Source organism: Scardinius erythrophthalmus (assembly GCF_964197995.2).
Source record: "Scardinius erythrophthalmus genome assembly, chromosome: 20".
Taxonomy (NCBI): domain Eukaryota; kingdom Metazoa; phylum Chordata; class Actinopteri; order Cypriniformes; family Leuciscidae; genus Scardinius; species Scardinius erythrophthalmus.
The window spans coordinates 35,210,925-35,216,904 of NC_138240.1; positions in this window are offsets into that span (position 1 = coordinate 35,210,925).

Below are 5,980 nucleotides of genomic sequence, written 5' to 3' on the forward strand. Positions count from 1 at the left end.
TGTGTCGTTGTGTGGTTGCTAGGGGTTTGGGGTGGTTGCCAAGGTGTAAGTGAATGCTTACTGGCTCACTTCAAAAGAGCCCACCTCTCAAGTCTCTGCACTATTTTGGTCTCTAGAGTTGATTTCCTTCAGTGTAAATCAATGGGATTTTTTCCTGCAGTTTTATTGTCCACCAGGTTAAAACATGCATGTATGATTTAGAAAAGTAAGAGTTTCTCCTCGACATGATGCACTGTTTGAGGTAGCATATTTAAAACAAAGCCTGCAAAAATTCTTTGTGAATCATTACAGATCGTCAACCATGTCAATTTGAGTCTCATTTATCTTTCTTGCTTTAAAGCACTGCTTACGTTCTCTAACAATTTTGGGGTTTATATATGGCATGTTCTCCTGCTGGATCAGTAACTAATGTGTTAATGTGTGAGCAATATGATGAGATGCTTCACAGGCTAATTTTACCAGATGAAATATACAGCTAGGTCCACTTGCTACTTGCTGAAGAAAGAAATGGACTCCCTTGAAGTAAATGTACTAGCACTCTTCAAAATCACAGAATCAGGAACTTTAAGTGGCTCTATAGAGCGGAATAGAACTGTTAATGGAGAAGAGTGTTGAGCTGTGGGTTTGTGAGTGTCTGTGTGTATGTGTGATATGAATGTGATGAAGTGTTTGTGTTGGCTGACGACAACATGAGTCCTCAGTATGACCGCTGACGAGACCCTGAAACCGCAGACTAGACTAGTGATATAAACGGATGCATGTCTCTATTGGGACACAGAGGTCACGTCAGTCTGTATACAGAACCAACCGTTAATAAATGCTAATTTATTAGAAAGCTGTTGCGGCTTTAGTCAAAACCAAATATTTCCTACAGATCTATAGGAAAAATATATATTAAACTTTTTTTCCAGCATTGGGATTGATAGACGAAGGCTTAATGAACTCAATTTTGTGAAAACTTCAAAATCAACCTTTTTCACTTGCATTATATATAGCTATATAAATTATATATATAGCAATTAATTGCGTCCAGAGGCGTCACTAAGGGGTGGGGGGTGGGTGGAGGGGCAGTTAGGACAATTCTAAGGGCACACACACTTTTGGGGCCCTCAGAGATCGATTTTATTAATGGAATGGGTGCGGCAAAGGGGCCTACCTCATATTCTTTCATATGGCCCGAAATTTCTAGCGGTGCCCCTAATTGCATCTAACAAAAGTTTATGTATATTAGGGGACAAGGTGTATCCGAAGGGAAGGAGGAGTCCACTGTAGCCGTAGTGACGACTGACCAAGGGGGAGCCGGTGGGACGAGGGAACCCGGTGGAGCCTCAAGGCCGGGGGTTCTCAGGTGGAGCCGAAGGTGGGAGGAGCCAAGGCGAAGCCGTCAGGTCGACGGGCCGAGATGGAGCGAAGGGATCAGAGGCAGGAGGCGGAGCCACAGGATCCTCTCGCTCGGGTGAGGCTATTGGTTAGACAACCTTAGGCTTAATGTCACAAGGCGTACCCAGAGGAAAAGGACTGCAAGTATCCAGCAGAGGCGGGGCTGGAGGACTGGCTGATCTCTGTGGTGATGGTGATAATGGGAATCCTGGCGGGATCAATGTAGGTAAGACACAGTCAATGCAGGTTGATGAAACAGTTTCAGTGCGGTCCATAAACAAGTCAGGTCAAGTCACCTTTATTTATATACCAATATATATTGTTTCAAAGCAGCTTTACAGTGATAATAGGTTCCAAGCGCTGAAATTTTTTGAAAAGCGTTATCATCTCCACCCAAACTTTAAAAACGCGAATCTGTGAAAACGCTGACAACGTGCACATGCGTATTACGTCTCTAGTCTATAGGTATGCTTGTTTGAATATATGTGTGCAGGCGTGTAGTCTTTCTATACAAATTGACCTCACCAAATTATTTGTCCGGCCTTAAAAATGCATAATACAGAATTTGTCGCTTTCGCATATCCATGTGAACTGCAATAATTTTGACAACGTTTTTTGTAAATGTTTAAACAGTGAAGGTTCAGAACAAAATACCAGGTGGGAGACGATATATCTGCATTGAAATCAATCAGCCAGTCCTCAGTGCCCATCTTGACCAGTCCTCCTTGAGCTGCTGGTGTCGTGGGCTCACACCCCGGTTAGACTCACTCTGGGGTTCATTCATCGTGGTAATTTGCCCCGATCCAGAACAATGACTTCAGGGTCTTGTCGTCGAAGGGGCAGGCGATGGCAAGACGGCAGAAACTTTCAGTGGAAGTCAGAAAATCGAAGCCCTTTTGGGCAACTGCAATAAAGTTGAAATAATGATATACACCTGTGCTGATTAAATTAATTACTATGACAACAAAAGTGTGACGGGAAACTTAACCAATAACGAGCATGTGACTGAAAATAACATACTAGAAGTTTATGAACACAGAAATTAATTGAACATAACTATGACAATATGTGTGTATATATACACACACACACACATATATACAAACACATACACACATATTATTGTTTTTTTTTTTCAAACTTTTATGTTAGATTATAAATCGATTTGACAACACTAATATATACACCACCCTACAAAAGTTTGGGATCAGTAAATTTTGATAAAATTTTTTGATCAAAATACAGTAAAAACAGATACTGAAAACAATGTGAAATATTATTACAATGTAAAACAGCTGTTTTCTTTGTGAATATACAGTAAAGTGTAATTTATTCCTGTGATCAAAGCTGAATTTTCAGCATCATTACTCTAGTCTTCAGTGTCACATGATCCTTCAGAAATCACTCTAATAATGATTTGATGCTCAAGAAACATTTATGATTATTATCAATGATGTTATCCATGATAAACCTTTTCAGGATCCTTTGATCATGAGTTAGCAATGTAGCAATATGGGGTGAATTCAGGGTGATTGGGACACTTTTTGCCATTGATATTACTTGGAAAAAGTGTCCCAATCAACCTGAATTCTCCCAGTCTTTACGGTCACTGTCACTCTCGTTATGTTTCCTAGTGTTGGTCACTCCGGTCCGGAGATAAGGCTTTGACCGGCCCCAGTTTCAGCCACACATGGTCCATCTTTCCGCCTGTTCACTGCACGCTGACATTTTGCCTCTTAAAAATAACACAGATGTTGGAGAGCTCCTGGACAAAGGCTTGTCAACCCCCTCCTCACTGTCCAGCAGGCGGATATTTTAACCAGCCGTGCGGGAACGACCCGAGACTGAGCGACGTGACCGGATTCAGGCAAATGAAGCCATAGATCCTGGGTGTTCATTGAGCTGCACAAACTGATATTCAGAGCATCACACGCATACTTTAATTCATGCATATCATAATTCAGTGAAGTACTAATGTATATAACTGAGGTGCTTTGAATCTGGCATGTAAAAATTATATTATTAAAAATGTCCAAGCTTCTGCTTTCCATAAAGGAAATTGGATGGTTTACACTGACAAACTCGGAAAAATGTATCCATATGACTATCCATGTGCATTATTAAAAATCACTTCTTCAGAATCTAAAACAAAACGAGTTTGACACGAAAGTAGGGAAATTATGAGGAAAAGAAAAAACATTTACAAGAAATATTTGTGCAGTTATGTGAGAACATATATATTTTTTGCTATAATTCTATCTATAAAAAAATGTATACTAGTAAAAATTATTTATTTCAACATTAATTATTAATCAAAATATATTAAATAGAGTAGAGAATACCATCATAACTTTATGCTAACTACTCCTGTCATTAAAAATGGCTTGCAAAATGATTGTTGTACAAAAATAAAATACAATAGACAAGTCTCACAACTATTCATAGCACTGAACATTCAAGAGAGAAAGAATATTGATTGATTGAACTTTCGGTAAGACTTTATTTCGATGGTCCACTTTAGACATTCTACTAACTGTAAGTAACTTTGCAACTATGTCAACTAACTCTCATCAGAGTATTAGTAGACTGTCTGCTTAATATCTGCTTTAATTTGACTAGAGTAGAGCATTGCCGCTTGCAACACCAAGGTCATGGGTTCGATTCCCAGGGAAAGCAAGAACTGATAAGAATGTAAAATGTGAACCCTGCAATGTAAGTCTCTTTGGATAAAAGCGTCTGCCAAATATGCAAATGTCAACTTATTCTACTAACCTGAACTCTTTACAGTCTATCAATACTCTAATGAGAGTTAGTTGACATGTTGTTGCAAAGTTACTTATAATCAACAGTGTTCCCAATCAAAATAAAGTGTAACCAAACTCATGTGCAAAATGGTCATGTGACTGGACCCTCTGTCAGTGAACTGGTCACATGATCTCCACCCTGGGGAAATCCAACCGCAGTTTGATTCAGTTTCACCAGATTTCCAATCATTAATTCCAACAGCCAGAAAGTGTGACGCGCTCTTAAATGTTGGAGTGCATCTTAAGCGGAGCAATGTGCTTGTTGTGAGGGTGAGGGGCCGCAGATCAAGGGGGAGGTGGAACTAGTTCAAATTTATTGCCTGTGTCAGCTGTGTCAAATTTGGCAAGCTCAAATGGTCAGCTTGCAAATGGCTGGGGTAAAACTAAGGGTCAGCGGACAGTGTAATAATCAGCCATTAATCCACACTAAACACGTCATTCTGCGTGAGTTTCTGCTCTCCAGATTCTTGTTGTTCGGGTCTCCTGATTGTGTGTCTCGGTTGATCAGGCCAGGTGTTATAGACACCAGAACGCTATAGAGAAAGCGGACCACCCACTACCCGAAGCTTTGTCTCTATTTTTGTGGCGTCAGAACCGAGTAGCCAGTTGTTCTTTATGGTCCAGTTTTTTTTACGATGTGGTTTAAGCTGTTAGGGAGACCACCAATCGACCTTTCACTTGCAGCCCACAGTACACTAACACACAGCTAAAGGCTAATGCTGTTGCCAAACAAAATTGAGAGCAACTGAGGTCACTCGTTCAGTTTAGGGTCAGTGACATGACGCTCAATACAGTATTGATTATAAATGTAATTCATATGGGAATACAGCTACTTTTGCATAATTAGGCAAAGCACGCTATTATTATCTCATAAATTTACTCGCATATTTATTTCTTGCACACTTATTATTATTCTTCTGGACAAAACTTCAGCGCGTAACTCGTCCCGCACTGTTTGTCGTAGACCTATGAATGAGTTTCAAATGTGGATTATTGGGGAGAGCTAATCATGTCAGTATCTTGCTTAGCATCATGCTAAATGTGTAAGCATCATGCTAATAGCATGTTAATCATGTTAGGATTGTGTTAGCAACATGCTAATTATGTTAGCATCTTGTTGATCATCATGCTAGCAAAATGCTAATCATGCTAGCAACATGCTAAAAATTAAATTCTAAATCATTCAAGTAGAATGTTAATCATGTTAGGTTAATCCCAGACAGCAACACAGTGTCCGGCCCTTATCTTGTACACGTGGATTCAACACATACCAGATGTGGGAAGGATCTGGGCTGACACTGTGTTGCTGTCTGTGATGGTACCAACATGCTAATCATGTTAACATCTTGTTAAAAACATGGTATCAACATGCTAATCGTGTTAGCATGATCTAGCAATATGTTAAATGTGTTCGCATTATGATAACAAATTATTGAATGTGTTAGCATCATGCTAGCAACATGTTAATAGCGCATCATGCTAATCATGTTAGCATCTTGTTAAAATATGCTAATCATGCTCTCAGAATATCGTAAAGACATGGGTGTGAGCTTTTTTGACTCGAGGCAGTTGCGCATGGCAAGCACCACTCACATGGTCTTCAGAAAATGTATGTCTAGTATTTGTATTATTATTATTTCTTATTTCTGCTTATTAATACTTGTCTGCCAAATCATAGTCATGCAGAGCAATCGAAATTTTCATAGAGACCCTGCAGACCCTTATCACTGTGTGTCAAGGTCAATAATTATTTTAAAATATCAGATGATTTGACCTTTTTATGACAAGATAAGGCT